General features: G+C 38.5%; 1 protein-coding gene across 1 annotated transcript in view; it reads right to left on the bottom strand.

Annotated features, from left to right (window-relative positions):
• LOC126298615 (probable E3 ubiquitin-protein ligase makorin-1) overlaps window positions 1-24943 on the bottom strand; it is a 124463-nt gene extending 99520 nt beyond the window's left edge. The window contains exon 1 of the mRNA XM_049990021.1: window positions 24805-24943. The gene's annotated coding sequence lies outside the window, so the exon portion shown is untranslated. The remainder of the gene's footprint in view (window positions 1-24804) is intronic.
• Between the last annotated feature and the right edge of the window lie 651 nt (window positions 24944-25594).

The following is a 25594-nucleotide window of genomic DNA, read 5'->3' as shown; positions in this document are numbered from 1 at the left end:
ACACGAGTAAGTACCAAAAATTGATTTTTAAATTTGACTTAAAATTTCTCCATAGTTTTCTGGACAAGAGAAGTTTGACTGAAAGAATAAGCAAAATGAAAAGATGAAATCTTGACTCTGCAGCTGAGTGTGCACCGATATGAATCTTTCTAACAGATTAAAACTGTTTGCCGGACCGAGGCTCGAACTCGGGACCTTTGCCTTTCGCAGGCTAGTGGTCCACTCCTGAGCTACCCAAGCACACAGCTTCAATTCTGCCAGTATCTCATCTCCTACCTTCAAAACTACAGAGAAGCTCTCCTGCGAACCTTACAGAACTAGCACTCCTGGGACAGGGCAAAGGTCCTGAGTTTGAGTCTCAGTCCAGCCCACAGTTTTAATCTGCCAGGAAGTTTCAAAATTAAAGTTTACAAGTGACTGCACATGATACCCCTGTCACGCAGACAGCAGTTACGAACAGAATTTGGTTCTCTCTCTCTCTTTTTTTTTTTTTTAAGGCGTTTATATTCTCTAATGTTGGCTAACCTGTGAATAGATCACAATTGTTTCACTTTTGTTTATACAGAGAGTATACTGCTCTGCTGCTACAAGTTTGTTCACAGTGAAGTAACTATGCTCGATTTTTCTTTTACTTCAGAACTACAAGAAAAATTAAAAAGCTTGGTGTTAAACATAATAAATTCTATATAAACCAGTTCACCAAACTGATTAGCTCTGCAAATACAGAAACAGAAGATGACGTACAAGGGCTGTCCCAGAAGTACCTGACCTGACGTATAGATAATAGTAGTTTCAAACAAATTACTTTGGTAGGCAGTTCCAACTTTATAAAGCTTAAGTTTGAAATTTCTTTAAGTTAGGTTGTTTAGTACTTGTAGGACAGTCATCAACAGTGAACTTTCTCAGTGAATTTGCATTGGTCATCGTTATGGGATAAAATACTTTCATTTGAAAAGTCTTACCCAACTAATACTAAAGATGAACTAAATTCTACTCGAGGAGTCTGCTCCTTTGTTTACAATGGTAAAATATTAGGTGGCTGAATTTAAGTGAGGCTGCATGAGCTGCCAAAATGAACATCGCAGTGATCAACCAAATTACATGACCATGCCATTAATTGTGAATAAAACCCACAAAATGATACAGGATGACTGTCGATAAAGAGCACGAGACAGCAAAAATTGTAGGCATTTCAGAAAGTGTTGTAAATCACAAACTGACTGAAAATGTGGATATGAGAAAGCTAAGATAGGTGCCACATTTACTGACAATAAAACAAACTGCCTCATGAGGAAGTTTCAGTCGGGGTTTGGTAATGTTTCACTGCAATAAAACCAAGCTGTGTTGATTCGTAAACATGGATGAAGCATGGACCCATTACATCACACCTGAGACAAAGGAACAGTCAAAAAACTGGACTGGGGTATCAACTTCAAAGAACGCAAAGACAGATCCATCTGCTAGCAAGGTCATGGCATCAGTTTTCTGCGATGTGTGTGGGATAAATTTCATTGCTTATCTTCAAAAAGAAATAATGACCAGTGGTGAGAATTACTTACTGTAGAATTAGACTAATTAAATCAGCCAAAAATGGCAGCATTAGTGAAAAAGTTTTGTTTAATCAAAACAACGCACCAGCTCACATACCCATTATCACCACAGCCAAATCAACAAGTTCAAATTGCTTCCTCAAGCACCATATTCACCAGATTTACCCCCTTCTGATTATTTTTTGTTTTCAAGCCACAAGAAATGGCTTGGTGGTAAAATCTTTGCCAGAAATGAAGAGGTGGAGTCTGCAGTGGATGGCTATTTTTCGGGGCTCGACTTATCACTACAAACAGGGTAGCAAAGTTATTTAACATAGTTGGGTGTAATTTATCAAGACTTTTTCCAAAATTTGTGTTCCCTTTGTTACTTCTGGGCCAGCCCTCTTAACACTTTCATCTGCTTTAACTCCAATTGCTTCCACGCAAAAACTAAAATTTATGGACAGTGGGCATGGCAATATCAATGAATATAACAAAACAAAGATGACAACCAATGAGCCAGGTTGTGCAACTGATGAATTCTGTACTATCTACATTAATGAACAAAGCTTGGTAGTGTAAGGATTGTGGTAATAGTGGAGGTCTGAAGGCAGTCGAGGAGGTAAGTGGCAGACATATTGCAACAAAACTATTTTATTTATTTAACCTGATCTGATTGAGACTTGTCTGCAATTTTTGCAAGGTAAATGGATGCTATCATACATGTGGTTTATCTAAACGGAAATTGTATAACTAATATTAAAATTGCTTATGCTAAGAGATGTACAGGGTAGAGGGTATGGAGGTGTGCTCTTATGGACTTACCTCCCCATGCAATGTTTGATATGTACAATAAAGTAACTGTACAGACTTTAGTAGAAGCAGCAAATGACAGTATGAAAAATGCTGTTCAGAAAAGTGTAGACATGAATGGTGGCAATACTTGCATCACTGTAGCCCTGGATGCAGCTCAGTAACAAAGAGGCCATAGTAATATAAATGTTGGGGCTGCAGCGACAGTCTTGGGTAATGGTGAAGTCACTGATGTGGAATGTATTACGAAGTATTGTCATGGCTTTAATAGTGGAACTATGAATCATACAAGTTTGAATAATTTTAGTGGTTACATTGAAAAGGTGGAGTTGCTGAAGGTGTTTTGGAGATATTTCACTTATCACTGAATATGGAAGTAAATAGGAATATAAAAAAGGGAGGAAGGTTTATCTGTTTAGCAAGAGTAATAGGAGGCAGATTTCAGACTACCCAACAGATCAAAATGAAAATTTCTGTTCCAACACTGACAATGTTGGGTGTTTATGGAAAAAGTTCAAGACAATCGTAAAATGTGTTATAGACACGTACATGCCGAGTAAAACTGTGAGGGATGGGAAAAACCCACCGTGGTTCAACAACAGAGTTAGGAAACTACTGCGAAAGCAAAGACAGCTTCACTGCAAAATTTAAACGCAGCCAAAACCTCTCAGACCAACAGAAGCTAAACGATGTCAAAGTTTGCGTGAGGATGGCTGTGTGTGAAGCGTTCAGTGAATTCGAAAGTAAAATTCTATGTACTGACTTGACAGAAAATCCTAGGAAGTTCTGGTCTTACGTTAAATCAGTAAGTGGATCGAAACAGCATATTCTGACACTCTGGGATAATAATGGCATTGAAACAGAGGATGACACCCATAAAGCTGAAATACTAAACACCTTTTTCCAAAGCTGTTTCGCAGAGGAAGACCGCACTGCGGTTCCTTCTCTAAATCCTTACACGAACAAAAAAATGGCTGACATCGAAATAATGTCCAAGGAATAGAAAAGCAACTGAAATCACTCAACAGAGGAAAGTCCACTGGACCTGACGGGATACCAATTTGATTCTACACAATGTATGTGAAAGAACTTGCCCCCCTTCTAACAGCCATATATCACAAGTCCTAGGGAACGGAAGGTTCCAAATGATTGGAAAAGAGCAAAGGTAGTTCCCATTTTCAAGAAGGGTCATCAAGCAGATGCGCAAAACTATAAGCCTAGATCTTTGACATCGATCTGTTGTAGAATTTTAGAACATGCTTTTTGCTCGCGTATCATGTCATATCCGGAAACCCAGAATCTACTCTATAGGAAACAACATGGATTCCGGAAACAGCGACCATATGAGACCCAACTCGCTTTATTTGTTCATGCGACCGAGATAATATTAGATACAGGCTCCCAAGTAGATGCCACTTTCCTTGACTTCCGGAAGGTGTTCGATACAGTTCCGCACTGTCGCCTGATATACAAAGTAAGAGCCTACGGAATATCGGACCAGCTGTGTGGCTGTATTGAAGAGTTTTTAGCAAACAGAACACAGCATGTTGTTCTCAATGGAGAGAAATCTACGGACATTAATGTAACCTCTGGCATACCACAGGGGAGTGTTATGGGACCATTGCTTTTCACAATATATATAAATGACCTAGTAGATAGTGTCTAAAGTTCGATGCGGCTTTTCGCGGATGATGCTGTAGTATACAGAGAAGTTGCAGCATTGGAAAATTGCAGTGAAATGCAGGAAGATCTGCAGCAGATAGGCAGTTGGTGCAGGTAGTGGCAACCGACGTTTAACATAGACAAATGTAATGTATTGCGAATACATAGAAAGAAGGATCCTTTATTGTGTGATTATATGACAGCGGAACAAACACTGGTAGCAGCTATTTCTGTAAAATATCTGGGAGTATGCGTGTGGAACGATTTGAAGTGGAATGAACATATAAAATTAATTGTTGGTAAGGCGGGTACCAGGTTGAGATTCATTGGGAGAGTCCTTAGGAAATGTAGTCCATCAACAAAGGAGGTGGCTTACGAAACAGTCGTCTGACCTATACTTGACTATTGCTCATCAGTGTGGGATCCAAACCAGGTCAGGTTGACAGAGGAGATAGAGAAGATCCAAAGAAGAGCGGCGCATTTTGTCACAGGGTTATTTGGTAAATGTTAACGGAGATGTTTAGCAAACTCAACTGGCAGACTCTGCAAGAGAGGTGCTCTGCATCGCGGTGTAGCTTGCTGTCCAGGTTTTGAGAGGGTGCGTTTCTGGATGAGGTATCTAATATATTGCTTGCCCCTACTTATACCTCCCGAGGAGATCACGAATGTAAAATTAGAGAGATTCGAGAGCGCATGGAGGCTTTCCGGCAGTCATTCCTCCCGCAAACCATACGTGACTGGAATAGGAAAGGGAGATATGACAGTGGCACGTAAAGTGCCCTCCGCCACACACTGTTGGGTGGCTTGCGGAGTATAAATGTAGATGTAGATCAATGGAGAAAAATGTGATTTACAAATATCATACCTACAAGATGGCTACTCAAAGGAGTAGCAGAAAGTTCCTGGATCCAGACCTTATGGTAACAAAAATTTTAAAAACTGAATGTATTGGGCATGGTCAGAAAAGGTACAGTCAACAAAACAAAACTGCTCATACATCTTAACAACATCTGGTTGTGTACAGCTCACACTAGTGGTAATGCAATACACTCTGGCAATCATGGCAGCATCACATGTAATAAACTTTTAGCAGTTGATTTGTCCCCTCCTTACTGTAACATTTTTATCTATACATCTTTTTGTTTTCTGTTACTGTGTATAATTACTGCAAATTATTTTACGTCAAGATGCTTCTGCCTCAAATAAGGGCAAATCTGATTAGTTACTGGGCAGCTGAGTGGCAGCGTTTGAGGCTCTAAAATTCTACTGAAATAATTAGGGATCGTGTCCTCCCCTCAACACATTGTTGCATGATGTGTTGCAACAAGTGTAACATGAATGTTACCGAGGTATGCCGAAGATGACACCACTGTGCCACAGACAGTTATGTACTGTCACAATGTATCAGCATACACAGGCCATGAGAGAGGGAGAGCATTCTGGCACTCTTACAGTATGACTGGTTTTAGTGCTTGTGAAATGGTAGGCAGGTGTTGTGTTCAACCTTGCTGTGTCCAGAAATGGATAAAGCAGTGTGTGAACACAGGTTATGTGCTCGCTATGACGGGCAGGCTTACAAAGGTTGTCAACGCCCCAGCTAGACAATGGATTATTGACACCTGTGAACCGTGATGAAATGTCACGGTTGGTACTCTGAGATTCCTCCTCGTCTGTAGTGCATTCCTTTTGAAATTCTTGCTTCACACTCTGTTGTTTCCTTACCCTAGCCAGACGGCAGTATGGGGTTGCTGCGGCCGGCCAGCTGGCTGAACTGATGTGTTGGCATGTATGCTGAGTAAGGGAATCCTGCTAGTTTTGATTACCTTCTGACCAGGGTCCTTGCTCAACACTTGTCTTTAAATATGCCACTAACTGATTAATTTAAAATAGCAACAACATATGCTAATCACTGCTCAATAGCCCAACACAGTTTGTCGACCGTCAGAAGCCATGTATGTGTTATTTATTCCTTTATTCTAGTCAATCTATAAGCACGCTATTCATAATTTGTTACTCTAGGTAGCCATTAAGTTGCCATTTTTGGGATGTTCAGATGGAGTGCAGCTCCTTCGAGTATAGATTTGTTAATTTCCAATTTATTGTTTTTCCACCAGTTTACAATTGTGCTTACGGGCATGCCTATAACCTAAATTTTTTATTACTATTGAGCTGTACTTAATGTTGAATTGTAAAGAAAGGAACTTCTTTGAGGTTAACTGTCGCCATAAGGTGTTGTGGACGGTGCACTTTCCTGTTATTCATTTTAATGTTCTACTTAATGTGTAAACTTGCTAATTAGTTTTTCTTTACATGGTGTGTGCCTGCCTTGATGTTATAAGTGACTGTTTGATAACCAGCTCTTTAATGCACCTACACACACATTTATATTTATGGGAGTGTGTTCCCCTGTTGAACTTTAATGAAAGTGTGGAAAACTGAATCAGGTGTTTATTATTGTTCTCGTGCTATTATCTGTCAAGCATATCATGCAACATTTTCTAAGTCCGTTATCAAATGTTACAATAAATGCAAATTGCAATGAAGTGATGCGCTATTTCAGTTTTTCCCATGATTTCCTATCTCCACATTGGTTAATCTAAACTCATAATATTTAGTTGTATTGGAGGAAGGGGTGTGTGTGTGTGTGTGTGTGTGTGTGTGTGTGTGTGTGTGTGTGTGTGTGTGTGTGTGTGTGTGTGTGTCCCAACCTGCATGGAACATCCCTTTTCAAACACTGTCCAACTCAAGAATGAGACCATTTCCCTGAATGCTTGCAACCCATTACAGTTGCTTATGGAATGCTGGCCTTAGAGCCCATAGGGCTACTAATAACAAGGTCCTCTTTGATGTTCACAAAATAATATGCTTGCCTTCACTGAGTTGACTGCAGACTTATTTGCACCACATTGTCTTGCAGTGGAAACCTAGCCACAGTTATGCTGACCAGTTTGTAGGACAATTATTTACAACTAGGATAGTGAAACCAACAGACTACTGTAGATTATCATATGCAAGTGTCCACTACATCAGTTTCCCTAGTAGCTTTGCCCAGTTAAGGTCATACCCGCATTACCTGTATGGTACGTGTGTGGCATACCAATTGGACTTGACCCAATAATGATCACTTACTTTATGCATGTGATCAGTGTCTTACTACATTCCCCAAGAAATTGAAACTGTTTAACTGTCTAGAAACTGAGTGAGGATAGATAAAGAGCTGGGTAAGCAACAGAACTTTTTTGTACTACATAGTTATCCTCCTGTCTTATTTAAAAATAAACTGTATTTATAGCAGAACAAAAATTGTTGTTGTTGTTGTTGTTGTTGTTGTTGTTGTTGTTGTCGTCGTCTTCAGTCCCGAGACTGGTTTGATGCAGCTCTCCATGCTACTCCCTCTACGATTTTTACCCTCCACGCTGCCCTCCAATACTCAATTGGTGATCCAACGATGTCTCAGAACATGTTCTACCAACCGATCCCTTCTTCTAGTCAAGTTGTGCCACACGCTCCTCTTCTCCCCAATTCTATTCAATACCTCCTCATTAGTTATGTGATCTACGCATCTAACCTTCAGCATTCTTCTGTAGCACCACATTTCGAAAGCTTCTATCCTCTTCTTGTCTAAACTATTTATTGTCCACGTTTCACTTCCATACATGGCTGCACACCATACAAATACTTTCAGAAATGACTTCCTGACACTTAAATCTATACTCGATGTTAACCAATTTCTCTTCTTCAGAAACGCTTTCCTTGCCATTGCCAGTCTACATTTTATATCCTCTCTACTTCGACCATTATCAGTTATTTTGCTCCCCAAATAGCAAAATTCCTTTGCTACTTTAACTGTCTCATTTCCTAATCTAATTCCCTCAGCATCACCCGACTTTATTTGACTACATTCCATTATCCTCGTTTTGCTTTTGTTGATGTTCATCTTATATCCTCCTTTCAAGACACTACCCATTCCGTTCAACTGCTCTTCCAAGTCCTTTGCTGTCTCTGACAGAATTACGATGTCATCGGCGAACCTCAACATTTTTATTCCTTCTCCATGGATATTAATACCTACTACGAATTTTTCTTTTGTTTCCTTCACTGCTTGCTCAATATACAGATTGAATAAGATCGGGGAGAGACTACAACCCTGTCTCACTCCCTTCCCAACCACTGCTTACCTTTCATGTCCCTCGACTCATATGACTGCCATCTGGTTTCTGTACAAATTGTAAATAGCCTTTCGCTCCCTGTATTTTACCCCTGAATGGGGAATGTGCTAGTTCCACGTTACGATCCTATCGCCACAGGAAGGGGATTAAAATGGGTAAAGGTTCTTTGACAAATGCAGCTGTGGCAAGAATGATTTCGAAGTTCAAAGCCATGGGTTGTTTAGACTAAGACCCTGTAGTGTCCGACCGAGCACAAGGCGTAACGCTGCTGAGACAGTTCAGAAAGAAATGGAGACTGTAGTGGGTTCGTCTATGCATGGGGTAGTCAGCACTCGTGCAGTCGCACCGGCATTCCATATACTACTGTATGGTTGGCACTTAGGCGTACCCTCCGATGGTTCAAATGGCTCTGAGCACTATGGGTCTTAACATCTGTGGTCATCAGTCCCCTAGAACTTACAACTACTTAAACCTAACTAACCTAAGGACATCACGCACATCCATGCCCGAGGCAGGATCGAACCTGCGACCGTAGCAGTCGCGTATTTCCGGATTGAGCGCCGAGAACCGCTGGACCACCGCGGCCGGCGCACCCTCTGATGTTATCCGTACAAAACCCACCGGCATCATGCATTATTACCTGGCGATTTAGTGAAACAGAGGGCATTTGTGGCGTGGGAATTTCAAAAGATGGCGATTGGTTGAGTAACGTTTTGTGGACCGACTAAGCTCATTTCATGCTCCGAGGGTCTGTCAACGCCCACAACTGCAGAATTTGGACTACCGAAAATCCTAGAACTGTCGTGGAAACTCCACTTCACGACGAGAAAGTCACAGTACGGGCTGGCTTTACCACATCTACCGTTATCGGGCCTTTTTTCTTCGAGGAAACGCGTGATTCTGGTTTTGTAACAGGTCATTCCATGTCAAGCCACCCAAGCCTTGGCATCAACCATGTCGAATTTTGATGAAAGTTGGTACAATTACTTCTTTTATCATCCTGAAAGCACTTGTAAATTTTTTTTGCTCTATCTCTTGTAGTTTTTTTAAATAAGTTTTTAAAGTATTTAGATTTGGCGTTGTTTCAGCAGTCAGAAATCTTAACTTAAACGTGTCCTCACAACTAAACAAATTTGTATATTAAAGAATACTCAAGATATCAGTATGAAATTTTGGAATAAGTTTGTGTATTGTATCTAAATGTTAAAAAAACTACTATAAAGATATATTAAAATCTTCCAAATGAAAAAAATTTTGCAAGGGTGTGTGTGTGTGTGTGTGTGTGTGTGTGTGTGTGTGTGTGTGTGTGTGTGTGTGTGGTTTTTTTTTTTTTTTTTTTTTTTTTTTAAGCTAAGGACGTTTAGTTTTACAAAAACTGCAATATCTAGAGTCTCAGACCTGATAGGAAGCTCAAATTTGTTTTAAAATACTCTTAATTGTATAGGCTATTATATAACAGAAAAATTATGTTGGCTTTTTAACCTGTTTAATGGTTATCTAATTTTTAAAATAATATTAATTATATTTTAAAAATAAAAAGTACGAAGTGACTTAGACACCGAAAATAAGTTTTTGTCTTCTTGGAGTAACAATGTACGCTTGGATTTTGTCTTCTCACTCCTGTGTTTTGAAGTAAAAAATTGTTACAGTGTTAAATAGTGCTTGGATAGTATTTTATTAAGTTTATTCGAACTTTCAGTAAGTACTGTTACTTAGTTTAGAGACATTCTTTTCCAATATCCTATAAAAGTAACCAGAACAGTAATCAGACCAAAAGTGAAATCAATATGTCAGATATTCAAACCTGTAGCGTAGGATTATTTAAAAAAATCTGACTTTTTCCAAACAACCTACACACCTTCAAAAAAGTTACAACGGGTATCTGAATTGAGTGAGGAAGAAAAAGATTTGATCCACTTACGATCTGAAATTAATCTCTGTGAATTTATGAATATATGTTCACACCACAGCTACTACTTTTTAAATGTTTTTGAAAAGTATCAAACAACATGTGTAGACCCAGGAAAAAAAACTCAAAAAGCCCATCAGAAAATTGTTGAGAAGTGTATGCTTTGATCTTTCTAAGCAATTACTGACAAAAAATATTAGCATAAAACTTGGACAAAAGCTTTGCTCAACATGCCGTAACTTTTGTGAGGAAAAATTAAGAGTTGAAGTCAATGAAAGTGAAACAGATGATGAAGTCATGGTTGAATTAGAATCGTTGGAATCCACAAATGAATCCCTCGTACAAACAAACATTGCTCTTGATAATTTAGGTTTAACACCGATAAAGCTTCATGGCTTGTCAGAACAAAGTAAAGGGTCTTATTTTATGAGGAAGGTTAGCAGTATTGAAAAGACTGTAAAAAAAAAGGCAGTTTCAAAAGCATTAAAATATGATGCACCAAGTTCTGATGATGATGAAGATACAAGTGTGGTTGAGAAAGCAAAGATTTCGATGTAATGATTTTTCTTATGAAAGAGAAGATTTCATCTGTTGTGAGGACTAGAAAAATCCAGATTCTGACCTTGGCTCCAGATTCTTGGAGTCGAAATAAAGTAATGAAAGAATTTAATGTAAGTGAGTACATGGTGCGAGGAGCTAGAAAGTTACAATCTGGAAAGGGTATTTTGGAAACTCCTGGTCCAAAAAAAGTAAAACTCTTTCTGAAATACAGTAAGAATTGTAACAGATTTTTATGAAAAGGATGAAAGTTCCAGAGGGCTACCTGGAACAAAAGACAAAGTAAGTGTTCAAAATAATGTGTACATGCAAAAAATACTCATTTTGTGTAACTTTAGAGAACTCTATTATTCTTTCAAATGGGAGAATCCTGAGGTAGAAGCAGGATTTTCAAAATTTTGTTTCTTGAGACCTAAATGGTGTATCCTAGCTGGTGCTGCAGGCACACACACTGTATGTGTATGCAGTATCCACCAGAATGTTAAACTATTACTGGATGCTGTGAAAATTTAAGAATCTTATAAAAACCTAATTAAGATGCTTGTGTGCAACACAGAAAACCAAAACTGCATGCTACATCACTGCGACAGCTGTCCTGCAAATACTGCACTAATTGAGTACTTAACTGAAAAACTAAGTGAAAATTATGATTTAGAAAAAGAAATTGTAATCAGTCAGTGGGTTAACACAGACAGGGCAGAAATGATCAAAGTATATCAGTGTTGAAGACTACATTTCTTTATTTTGGTTAGGTCATTGGAAAAAGCTCACCCCGCACTCGTTTATAGCAAAATCCCAATCAACAGCCTTTAAAAGATTGAAAGAAGACCCACCACCCAAAACAGCAATTATTGTGATGAATTTCAGTGAAAATTATTCCTTTGTTATACAAAATGAGATCCAAAGTTACCACTGGAATAGAGGTGGTTGTTCTCTACACCCAGTAGGAGTTTTTCTAAGAAATGAGGAAAACAATGTTTTTGTTTCCAACCACTGTTTTATTAGTGATGACCAAGAACATGACACTGGTTTTGTTAACTTTGTACAAAAAGAAATTACAAAGTGGCTGTCATTACATCATACTGACATAGACTCAGTTCACTACTTTACAGATGGTTGTGCTGGGCAGTACAAAAATAGAAAAAGTTTTAAAAATTTGACTCAACACTTGAGAGACTTTAATTTGAAGGCCCAACACACTTCTTTTTTTTGCAACAAGTCATGGGAAGTCAATTTGTGATGGCCTAGGAGCAACTATTAAAAGAATTTTAAGGAAAGCCAGTCTACAGCTTTCAGGCGAAGAACAAATAATGACAGCAATCTGTGTGTACAAGTTTTGTAAAAAAAATATTCAAAACATTCATTTTCACTTTATTGACAAAAAAGAAGCTGATTTGCTACGGTTAAAACTAGAAAAACGTTTTTCAGCAACCCGAACCATTCCTTGAACAAGAAGTTTTCATAACTTCAAACCGGTTCCAACAAACAACCTTGAAATTAGAAGAACTACAAATAGTGTAAAACCCTCCTTAGTCTTTTCTTTCCATTCTTCTTCTGATTGGGTTCATGTTGAACCATCCATAAACAGCTATGTGGCTGCAAATTATGATGGTAACAGGTGCTTTGAACTGGTAAAAACAATATTCAATGAAGAATAAGATGCAGAAATTTTATTTCTACATCCTTCAGGACCAGCTGCATCATTTTATTGGCCTGAAAGAGAAGATTCTTGCATAGTGCCTTTGGAGCACATAGTCTGTGTAGTAGACGCACCTCAATCAAGCGGCGCTGGAAGAATGTATTACTTAAAAAAAGACTGTATCAAAAGAACTGAAAGCTCTTGGATGAAGTGGAAAAACAGTTTTAATCAGCATTAATGTTTAATAAAAAGACAAAATTACTCAAAAAATTCAATGTTTCAAGCAATCAGTTGGGTTACACGCAAGTGTCATAAGTACACTATCATTGTACATAATTCTAATGTGTTGTTGTTGTTGTTGTTGTGGTCTTCAGTCCTGAGACTGGTTTGATGCAGCTCTCCATGCTACTCTATCCTGTGCAAGCTTCTTCATCTCCCAGTACCTACTGCAACCTACATCCTTCTGAATCTGCTTAGTGTACTCATCTCTCGGTCTCCCTCTACGATTTTTACCCTCCACACTGCCCTCCAATGCTAAATTTGTGATCCCTTGATGCCTCAAAACATGTCCTACCAACCGATCCCTTCTTCTAGTCAAGTTGTGCCACAAACTTCTCTTCTCCCCAATCCTATTCAATACCTCCTCATTAGTTACGTGATCTATCCACCTTATCTTCAGTATTCTTCTGTAGCACCACATTTCGAAAGCTTCTATTGTCTTCTTGTCCAAACTAGTTATCGTCCATGTTTCACTTCCATACATGGCTACACTCCAAACAAATATTTTCAGAAATGACTTCCTGACACTTAAATCTATATTCGATGTTAACAAATTTCTCTTCTTCAGAAACGCTTTCCTTGCCATTGCCAGTCTACATTTTATATCCTCTCTACTTCGACCATCATCAGTTATTTTACTTCCTAAATAGCAAAACTCCTTTACTACTTTAAGTGTCTCATTTCCTAATCTAATTCCCTCAGCATCACCCGATTTAATTCGACTACATTCCATTATCCTCGCTTTGCTTTTGTTGATGTTCATCTTATATCCTCCTTTCAAGACACTGTCCATTCCGTTCAACTGCTCTTCCAAGTCCTTTGCCGTCTCTGACAGAATTACAATGTCATCGGCGAAACTCAAAGTTTTTACTTCTTCTCCATGAATTTTAATACCTACTCCAAATTTTTCTTTTGTTTCCTTTACTGCTTGCTCAATATACAGATTGAATAACATCGGGGAGAGGCTACAACCCTGTCTCACTCCTTTCCCAACCACTGCTTCCCTTTCATGCCCCTCGACTCTTATTACTGCCATCTGGTTTCTGTACAAATTGTAAATAGCCTTTCACTCCCTGTATTTCACACCTGCCACCTTTAGAATTTGAAAAAGAGTATTCCAGTCAACATTGTCAAAAGCTTTCTGTAAGTCTACAAATGCTAGAAACGTAGGTTTGCCTTTTCTTAATCTTTCTTCTAAGATAAGTCGTAAGGTCAGTATTGCCTCACGTGTTCCAACATTTCGACGGAATCCAAACTGATCCTCCCCGAGGTCCGCATCTACCAGTTTTTCCATTCGTCTGTAAAGAATTCGCGTTAGTATTTTGCAGCTGTGACTTATTAAACTGATAGTTCGGTAATTTTCACATCTGTCAGCACCTGCTTTCTTTGGGATTGGAATTATTATATTCTTCTTGAAGTCTGAGGGTATTTCGCCTGTCTCATACATCTTGCTCACCAGCTGGTAGAGTTTTGTCATGACTGGCTCTCCCAAAGCCGTCAGTAGTTCTAATGGAATGTTGTCTACTCCGGGGGCCTTGTTTCGACTCAGGTCTTTCAGTGCTCTGTCAAACTCTTCACGCAATATCATATCACCCATTTCGTCTTCATCTACATCCTCTTCCATTTCCATAATATTGTCCTCAAGTACATCACCCTTGTATAAACCTTCTATATACTCCTTCCACCTTTCTGCCTTCCCTTCTTTGCTTAGAACTGGGTTGCCATCTGAGCTCTTGATATTCATACACGTGGTTCTCTTCTCTCCAAAGGTCTCTTTAATTTTCCTGTAGGCAGTATCTATCTTACCCCTAGTGAGATAAGCTTCTACATCCTTACATTTGTCCTCTAGCCATCCCTGTTTAGCCATTTTGCACTTCCTGTCAATCTCATTTTTGAGACGTTTGTATTCCTTTTTGCCTGCTTCATTTACTGCATTTTTATATTTTCTCCTTTCATCAATGAAATTCAATATTTCTTCTGTTACCCAAGGATTTCTAGCAGCCCTCGTCTTTTTACCTACTTTATCCTCTGCTGCCTTCACTACTTCATCCCTCAGAGCTACCCATTCTTCTACTACTGTATTTCTTTCCCCTATTCCTGTCAATTGTTCCCTAATGCTCTCCCTGAAACTCTGTACAACCTCTGGTTCTTTCAGTTTATCCAGGTCCCATCTCCTTAATTTCCCACATTTTTGCAGTTTCTTCAGTTTTAATCTACAGGTCATAACCAATAGATTGTGGTCAGAGTCCACATCTGCCCCTGGAAATGTCTTACTACTTAAAACCTGGTTCCTAAATCTCTGTCTTACCATTATATAATCTATCCGATACCTTTTAGTATCTCCAGGGTTCTTCCATGTATACAACCTTCTTTCATGATTCTTAAACCAAGTGTTACCTATGACTAAGTTGTGCTCTGTACAAAATTCTACTAGGCGGCTTCCTCTTTCATTTCTTAGCCCCAATCCATATTCACCTACTATGTTTCCTTCTCTCCCTTTTCCTACACTCGAATTCCAGTCACCCATTACTATTAAATTTTCGCCTCCCTTCACTATCTGAATAATTTCTTTTATTTCATTGTACATTTCTTCAATTTCTTCGTCATCTGCAGAGCTAGTTGGCATATAAACTTGTACTATTGTAGTAGGTGTGGGCTTCGTATCTATCTTGGCCACAATAATGCGTTCATTATGCTGTTTGTAGTAGCTTACCCGCATTCCTATTTTCCTATTCATTATTAAACCTACTCCTGCATTACCCCTATTTGATTTTGTGTTTATAACCCTGTAATCACCTGACCAGAAGTCTTGTTCCTCCTGCCACCGAACTTCACTAATTCCCACTATATCTAACTTTAACCTATCCATTTCCCTTTTTAAATTTTCTAACCTACCTGCCCGATTAAGGGATCTGACATTCCACGTTCCGATCCGTAGAACGCCAGTTTTCTTTCTCCTGATAACGACATCCTCCTGAGTAGTCCCCGCCCGGAGATCCGAATGGGGGACTATTTTACCTCCGGAATATTTTACCCAAGAGGATGCCATCATCATTTAATCATACAGTAAAGCTGCATGTCCTCGGGAAAAATTACGGCTGTAATTTCCCCTTGCTTTCAGCCGTTCGCAGTACCAGCACAGCAACGCCATTTTGGTTAATGTTGCAAGGCCAGATCAGTCAATCATCCAGACTGTTGCCCCCGCAACTACTGAAAAGGCTGCTGCCCCTCTTCAGGAACCACACGTTTGTCTGGCCTCTCAACAGATACCCCTCCGTTGTGGTTGCACCTACGGTACGGCCATCTGTATCGCTGAGGCACGCAAGCCTCCCCACCAACGGCAAGGTCCATGGTTCATGGGGGGGGGGAATTCTAATGTAATCCACTATAATTAATAAACATGTTTAAAAGCCATCATTATTTTTGTTTTATCAAGTAGCCTATATGTTTAAGAGTAAATTAAAACAAATTTGGGCATTCTATCAGGTCTGAGACTCTAGATATTGCAATTCTTCTAACACAAAACAGCTGTTTAAAAAAAGAAGAAGAAAAAATACATATATTTTTTTCATAGAAAATATTAATATATTTTAATGGTATCATTTTTATCTTCAAATACGTATAATAAATAAACTTGCTTCAAAAATTTATGATGTTATTTAAGAGAGTTTTTAAGATAATCAAATTTAAAGTTTTGAATACAAATTAAATTTACCGTTTCCGAAGGTTCAGAAAACGCAAAACATAAAGACTTTAAAAATTTATAAAAAAAAGATACAGCAAAAAAAATTTGCAGGTGTTGTCAGGATGGTATTAGAACCATTTAAGCCAAATTTCACAAAAATCTAAGGAGGTGGGTGTAAAATTTATTTTTTATTGGGTGATTTGATATGGAATGACCCTAACTGCTACCGTGACGGGTGAGAGGTATGCCGATGTGTTACAGAATCACATCATCCCCGGCCTGTCTGATAAACACCTGCTGGAACGTATCATGTTTATGCAGGATGGCGCTCCACCCCATTTTGCTAGACGCGTGAAAGATCTCTTGCGCGTGTAGTTAGGTCTGCTGTTAGGTCTCCTTGGCAAATACGGGATAGATGTTGCTCAACATTGGGTGGTTCACCAGAGTAATTGCCCAAACAGAGGGAAAAAGCATAGTAATCCTGGCTCAACTACAGATGATCGAGATTTCACTCCAGTTACTCTACATGCTATCTAAGTGTCACCAAGCCTTTGGTTATTACAGCAACACACAGCATTTACACCTTGACACACAGAAATTCTTGTGTAATAATTTCAGGCACCATCAGCATCACAGGTAAGATTTAAAGTTGGTTAGTCTCTCGTATTCTGTCTAATCTCTTCATGATGGATAAGGATGACAATCCTTGCTTTTTCCACCCCTTCAGTTTCGGTACTGAAATGTGTACCAGACCCTCATATGTTCCAACAGTCACATTACAAATAAAGCTTGGGGGCCTGTTGTTGAGTCTTATTGGTTCCAGTTAAAACGTATTTCAAAGTCTCTTCATGTATTTCATGTCCTAGTAACACTCTTTGGACTCTTCAGTACATTAATCGGGGTCACTTTCAAATCAGCCACCATCTTTTAATAACCAAAGGTATGACCTGAGAATGTGTTTCGTACTCACCAGTAGACCGAACTGCCCACAGAGAGCACTTACTTTCATAATTATCAGCTCACGTGGTGCTCTCAAAGCAGCTGTTAAACAAATTCAGAGAGAGCTTAGCATATCTATACAAAACTAATGTAAGCGGAATTTGGAAGGTGCTCCAGACATTGCTACTATTGGCATTGTTCAAAAGCCATCCAAACCACCAGTGACCAGCTCATGCTGAGGTAGGAGTTTTATGTATGTTTCTAACATTCTCACGATCTTGGTAGTTCATCCAAAAGCACTGAACTCTGTAAAATAACTTATGCTGTCACACCAAATGACAGGCACTATAGTATGACAGTAACCTAGGGCTATAGAGGACTACTGGCAATTACTGGCCTCTGCTGGGGAACCCCAGATTTGGTAGGCCCATACCATGCCATTCCTACACCACACCCCTATGAGCATCTCACAGCATTAACACTACTATAATCTACCACACAAAAATGATTCTGCCAGCATTGTAGATTAAGTGTAGAACTAAACTTTTCTGTAAATGGAATATGTTCTAATTATTTATAGCTACTTCACACAACTTTGCCTTTCTCATGGCAAATGAAAAGTGTAAGCCCACCAAAAGTGATATATGCAGTGAAGTGTATAGCATATAAGCAAAACAAATGTGTATAATGAAACTGCAGTGAATCTGTCCTCTGTTAGAAAATCAAGTATAAGAGTCAGGCGGGGTAATATGAAACGATTTTTAAAAGTTTTGGACTGATTTGAAGTAATTACTAGCCAGCCAAATTTAAAAAAGTCCTTTTTGTAAATTTAAGACATGAAAGGCCTTAAATACAAACTCTGATCTTTGATTCATTAATCTTTTGATTCTGTCTGAAATCATAAAAAATTACATGTATCCCATTATGTCAGGGGTAAATGGAAACGGCAATCTCAAAGCTTGGACTAGGTATGGATTTGCTAACAGGGAAACTGTAATCTAACCCTGTTCTACAACATAGTAAAATTATCCTGAATGACTGCAAGTGTTTACAATTACCCCAACCAACATGTAGATCACAGAATGGGCCTTTTTCAAAATAATTTAGTAAAAACTCCAAAATAAGCAATTCTTGGGAGGGATTTATCAAATAACATTAAAACTGAGGTAGTAGGTAACATACTCCTCACCAATACACAAACAGAACACGTGAACAAAAAATGTATCAGTAGGCTCCCACCTCCTTATTTGGTTTTAACAGAGTCAAACATAAGTGTGAAGAGAGAGATGTCAGATAAATGACTTGCCAAGCACACTAAATGAATGTTTTTTTTTGTTCTTCCATTTCTATTAGTAAGACTGATCCTGGTTTGTAATTTCTTAGGGAGTAAACATAAATGTGCAATGGTTCTCATTTGGCTTCAAATTCAGTAATTTTATTACTATAATTCCATTTGGTTATCATAAAATAGTTAAATGTGTATCTTACCAATAAATAAGTTAAGAAAATACAGTTTTCTTTCTACCAAAATATGGAGCTCAACTGTTAGACACATCACCACAAAAGCTCAACAAATAACAAAATTTAACAATAAAAAAGAGGAAGTGATGCCAGAATAAAATATGACGACTGAAAACAAATCTCACTAATTACACCATACTTCCCTCCCTCACACACACACACACACACACACACACACACACACAAAAACACACAAAAACAAAAACACACAAAAACAAAAACACACACACAAAAACAAAAACACACACACAAAAACAAAAACACACACACAAAAACAAAAACACACACACAAAAACAAAAACACACACACAAAAACAAACACACACACACACACACACACACACACAAAAACAGACACACACAGACACACACACACACACACAGTCACACACACACACAGTCACACACACACACAAAAACAGTCACACAAATCAATTTTTAACCTTCATTTAAAAACTGAAGTGTTTAAAATATCCACAACAGTTTTTAGGCTGAAGGGATGTTCAATAACTGTCTTGTAAAGAACTATACAGGCAATGCTTTTCTATCATCTCTCGCAATGATTTGTATATGTATTTATTACTGAGTTCATCCGCGGTCCGAAGGGCACATTAAAATTTCAGTCCCTTTTCAACTAATGCATTAAGTTAGTTTGAACGTGAGAGGAAGGCATGGGTATCCCATAACTAACAGGCCTGTGCTTAGTCAAGTACTAGAGGTTTCCACGCCAACCTTTGGGTAGAGGACAGCTTTACACTGAAGTAGTAGTACATTCAAAAATGAATCTGGAATTTTAGTTCAAGTTGCACTTTCTTTTGATGCTTCAATGGTGTTTAATAATGTTTGGATTGATGGAGAACTACTTCACATAACACGAGATGGCATTTCAACTAGGTACGACAAGAACAAAAGTGGACCCTGCATTGAACCTTGGCACATTCAAGAAATTTTGTGTACCCAGTAAGAACAAGCTTATTTACTGCAAACACTAAAACTGCCCAACTATCTGCAGTCTGATAGTAGCTAAGAAGACGGGTAAAACAATTATTAATAATACTCTCAATGGTGTACAATGGGTCTTTCTCCAACAGTAAGTTATCAGCCTCACAACATAGAAAAATCACGTTCATAATATTTTGCAATATATTAGTAGTCAATGACCAGAAAAAGTGAAAGTTGCAACAGAGTTTCATAACTTATAAAGTGACCACAAGTAAACCAAAAAGAAAAAGTATCTGTAAGAAACAGAAACATCCACACAGCCCTAAAATATTACAAGTTTTGATCATCTACTCCAAATTATGCATGAAAATTAACAACTAAATGCTCAACACTTGTAAAATCCCGTTTATAGAGAAGAATCAGTAACATGAGTTTTGCGAATAAATTACATTTTGTTAGTATTCTAGAAATTAATATTTGACATCTGTCTGAAGAATACACAAGCTACTTTATGTTAGCTGCATATTCTAAGGATACAACTGAAACTGATAAAACATCCATATTAGTCATTAAGACACACCCAACAAAATGTCATTCTCGCCAAAAACACTCATCTGACCACTGCTAGAGCTATTGTCTGGGATCTTTATCATGGAAGATTACAGTTAAACATACCATCGACTGCACAGTCATCAGGTTGGATAGGACTGATGAGGTTAAAGAGACCAGACTACAGGGTGGTGAGTCCCTCCATTCTATATGCACCAAGCCACGAATAGCCCTCAAGGTATCAATAAAAACAAGAGATAAAAGCATGTAGAAGTGAGAGAGGGGTAAGGAGGGGAAGGTGGGTGAGTTGTTCCACCCAGGAAGCAGCTGGAAGACCCCAGGGCATGCTAAGCAACTGAAGATGTACCCTCTGCAGCCAACCTGTTTTTCCTCCTCCTCTGTTACTGCAAGAAAACTAGCTACTTGGGCAAGTTTATGAAATCTTAGGAAAGAGAACAATGATGACAAACCAGTAAACAAACAACAGATATAAAACAATAACAGGATTTAAAAAGTTGTGAAGGCCAGCTTGCATTTTTCGTGGCTTGTTTAAAATGTATGTACATAATATGCAACCCACTGGGTTGAAGTGGGTAACAGGGCACCTCACCCATCTCTCAAGTGGGAGAGGAGGCTAATGCAGCCTACCCGAGAAAGAGAAGAGTAGAAACCACTTTCACAGGTAAAACGGAAAATGAGATCAGCCGCTTTGGTGTTGTCCAGGAGCACCAGAGGCAGTGTGTCAGTAACTATAAGGTTTCGCCATAAGATGGCCAAAATCAAGTAGTCTAGTAGGATGTGGGCCACTATCAGACAAGCACCACACCAAAAGTGGAGACAATAATTACAGATGAAGCACAAACTCAGATTGGATGGGAAAATGAATTGGGCATGCCCTTTTTTAATGAGAGCATCCCAGCATTGGCCTGGAGTGATTTTGGGAGATCACAGAGAACCTCAATCTAGAAGGCCAGAAAGGGATCTCAACTGTCACCCTCGCAAATAGAAGTCCAGTGAGCTAACCACAGCACCACCTTGCTCGGTGGTCTTTACTGAAATGGATCAACAGCAACTATGCATAAGTATTTGAGAAAAGTGGCATGATTTGTCACACACTTCTCTGAGCATAAATGGTACAAATAGAAATGGGCATAAAGCATCGTGGGCCAGGAAGCCCTCACTGGCGAAAGTTCAGCCGCCGAGGGCAAGTACTTATTGCATTGACGGCACATTGGGTGACTTGTTCATCGGAGATGGAAATGAAATGATGAGGACAACACAATACCCAGTCCCTGAGTCAAGAAAATATCCTGCCACAGCTGGGAATCGAACCCGGGCCCCTTGGCGTGGCATTCCGCCACACTGACCACTCAGCTAACGGGGGTGGACAGCATACATGGTGCAGCACATAAACACATATTCAACCTCTGGGCAGTTTTACACTAGCAGCTCCTACTGCAAATGTTCAAGTTTTTCACTGTCATGTTTTCTGAGACTCGGGCAATTTAAATAATGCATTTCAGTAAGGTATCTTCCCCAGATTGAGAATGGTCATTCCAGCACTTAACGAGAAATCTTACTGCAACTACCATACATTTCACTTCCGAAGTGATCATTCTGTCATTCATTATCATAATTTGTGATGACTACTGCCATACCAGTAAAATTTAGACAGTCAGATGTGCCAAAACTGCCAAAATTTATCAACTATAACCTCCTTCACCAAAAGCTAGTGCTCCATAGGTACAGTTTCAAGAGACTCTACTGTCATATTGAAGCCTCTGGGATGTCACTACCTTGATCCAGACTACATACAGGTGGAAGTAGAAGGCTAAATGTACCACAGCACAATTGTTAAAACTATGGGATACACACATCAGTGGAAGTTATGTAGCAGATTCCCTACAATTTTCATGGCTTATTCACAATGTACGTACATAATACACATACAATACTTGCCATTATGTAAAATGGGTTTTCCGAATTTACCTTGTCACTTCAGTTTTCATGGCAAAGTGTGTTAAATATAGCAAGATTATAAATTAGATTATGATACAGATCAACGTGCTGCCACACCCTATATTCTTCATTCACATTTACTGGTTTCCCCAATTCAAATTATAGCCGTCCAACAACCCAACTTAAGATCCCGTGCTATACTACAGATCAATCTTTCACTACTACAAAAGAAAAATTTTTACAAATGAAATCACACACAAATAAATAAAATATTAATTATTACGATGTTTTGTACATCATAGTTTTAACCTCTTGCTATGATGTGAAAAAAATCAGTTTTACGATTGTAGATCCTCTCAGCGAAAAACGTGGGAAGATGCTAACCATTTAAATTACTTCTTACTGGTGGTTGTGTTTTACTACATACATACCAGTGAGCTACATTATGTTTAATGTGTTTACCTAATTGTCATCACACACTCATACAATTTACAGCAAGTATTACACAAAAGCACACAGCGCATGAAAAATAATGATTTCTAATGCAAATTTTAGTGCCAAAGTTGAAAACGTGATCTGGAGGAAATCGCCTGCACATAATTAATCGAAAATGAAGCATGAACTTAAATCTCCTAGAAGAAAATTTACAGCCAACACACATTCTTGAGGAAAATAACAAACAAATTTATGTTTAAAAGGACTAAATGGTGCTATAAATTAGACAGTTAGAAATAATATAATTAGCTTTTCAGTTTCAAACAAGTTCAGACTCTACTTACAGTGGGCTAGTAATGTTTAGAATAAATATAGGCACAAACAGCACACACTGATGCTAAACAAACATCAGCACATTTAAAAAGACAAAAGTTGAGGATACTGCTGCATTAACAATCAATGCCCACTGGAAATGAGCCCTAATTACAGATGAGGCACAATGTGCTTACTTCATACGGTTATGACAAACTCTTGTAGAAACTAGTGGCATGCAATGAAAGAATTGAAAGTCAAATGTAACTCAATGTGAATTGAACAACAGACTTGATGAATCATGTTTTATTAGACTGAACAAATACAAAGGTGCCAAGACATAGCACTCAATAGATACAGTCACAAATGACTGCAACCCAGTAATAATTTGAAAATTATTGACAAAGAATTATGATCCCAGAATTCTAACAAGATCTGTGCTTGAGCTTAAATTTAATCATGTTCCAATGATGTATTTTAAATATGGGTTTCTAAAATTAGTGAAGTTATTTAAGAACACAATAATTACCCCCTAATATGGGCCATATCCCCCTAAATATAACCTTTACACCAAACACACTTTAAAGCAAAATTCCCACTGCAAAACACTAGACACCCATTACAAAAATTGTGAGGAGATGTCCATGAAGATGCAGGCATCTGTGTACTATGTAACTGTCCACAACAAACAAAAAAAGTCCTTACACTATTTAAACGATTTTTTTACACCTTCTAGCACAGTTAAATACTTACATTGCAACTAGATGAAGGAGGAGGAGGAGGAGATTAGTGTTTAACGTCCCGTCGACAACGAGGTCATTAGAGACGGAGCGCAAGCTCGGGTGAGGGAAGGATTGAGAAGGAAATCGGCCGTGCCTTTTCAAAGGAACCATCCCGGCATTGGCCTGATGCGATTTAGGGAAATCACGGAAAACCTAAATCAGGATGGCCGGAGACGGGATTGAACCATCGTCCTCCCGAATGCGAGTCCAGTGTGCTAACCACTGCGCTACCTCGCTCGGTGCAACTCGATGGAAGTTCATTCACAGTGCACAGAAGTATGTTATACAGTACACAATCCTGTTAACATAAAGATACTTTTTTTGCGGTGTATCACTGTGGAATTGATAAAAACCTGTGTAATCCTGACTTCTAAAGCGTTTTCTTGAAAGGAAAACACATTAATACACCATATTCTTACTTTTCCCTGAGAGCTAGGGAGGGGTGCGCTCACCCCTCCGCTTTGCCTAGAAATATGGGGAGACCCTGGTCGAATAGTTTTAGGGCTGTATACTTCACTTTATTTCTGACGTATCAACGTAACATGTGTGTTTGTTTATTTCTGACACTATAAAACATTAGTCTATATATTTGAATGCCACTATGCGCTGTAATTAATAAACTAATGTTTGAGCTGAGGCGACGTTCGTATACCTAAATAGCTCACAAAAATTTCAGTGTATGCACCACACATAATACGAGTTTTCACACACAGTAATAGGATCTCGATGCACATAATAGCCCTGGATTATTATCCCATTGTGTTAACGGATTTAAATTCCTCAAACGGGGTCATTTTCACCATTGAACCATGAGAAACAACAATATGAGATACATTAACGCCGCTGAAATTTACCATTATCACTTTCAATTAAAATAAAATGGATACCCAAAATAAGATTTTTTTCTTATTGACTTTCACCAATTGTCTGCTGTTCTGGACGTAACAACTGCTTTGTTACCGAATGTATACAGTTTACAAAACTTAATTTCTGAATAAGCTTAATAGTTGCTTTAGTTCACGAAAAACGATATCAATTTCACTTCGCTCGTATATTGCGAAATAGGTTGTCATGTGAGTCGTGACATTATACATCTCTTCAAACTGTATAAATTACACTTACTACAAAAGTTTTGCACTTCTTCACAGCCCGCTTCTTTCACACCACCACACAAAACCCACTTCGCACCGATGCAAACAACTGCTTAAAGTATCAAACATCACAATTCAAAACTCTCTAACATTACATCTTTGGATACTCAAAGACTGTTACTTTCACAGTAAATATTACAAATGAACCCAATGTCGATAAGTTTACTTGCACCAGTCTAGGTGTGACTTTCTCGAGCTTATAGAGCACAATTTGTGGCGTTATTATGGCACAGCCTTTTTTTGTTTGTTTTTCTAAATGGAATACTTTTGTCTGTGTATTAGAAAGAACCTTCGAAGATGACTTCAACGACGTAACATTTGTGGAAAATGATCGAATAGGAATAAGATAACAGCGTCGCTGTCCTACTATAAACGAAAAAGATCCTGTAAATGGCTGCTGTACTTGTCCTAATGTAAGGAAGTACGTAACTCATATATGAATGGTACATTTATTAGTGTAACTGTCATTTGAATTGTTCAAAATATTCACTTTGATATATGCTCTTAGGTTGTTCTGTACAGACGATACTATGTATTGAACTCCAGTTGCAATTCATGAATTATTGTACCATGGACCAGTGTTTTACGAGATTTCATGCCGTCCATAGATGTCGGTAATTCCTTGTAGACTTCGTGTTCAGGTTGTCTCCAAACATGAAAGTCTAGAGCCTGATGAACATACAGAGCATTTTTGTTTCCCGTTACAGGCCTTTTTTTGTTTCCCAAATGACTGAACCAACGATCCAGAAAAGATCTGTTAA

This window comes from Schistocerca gregaria, chromosome X (assembly GCF_023897955.1).
Source record: "Schistocerca gregaria isolate iqSchGreg1 chromosome X, iqSchGreg1.2, whole genome shotgun sequence".
Taxonomy (NCBI): Eukaryota; Metazoa; Arthropoda; class Insecta; order Orthoptera; family Acrididae; genus Schistocerca; species Schistocerca gregaria.
Note: the sequence above shows the minus strand (reverse complement) of the source record. Positions and strands in the feature narration are given on the sequence as shown.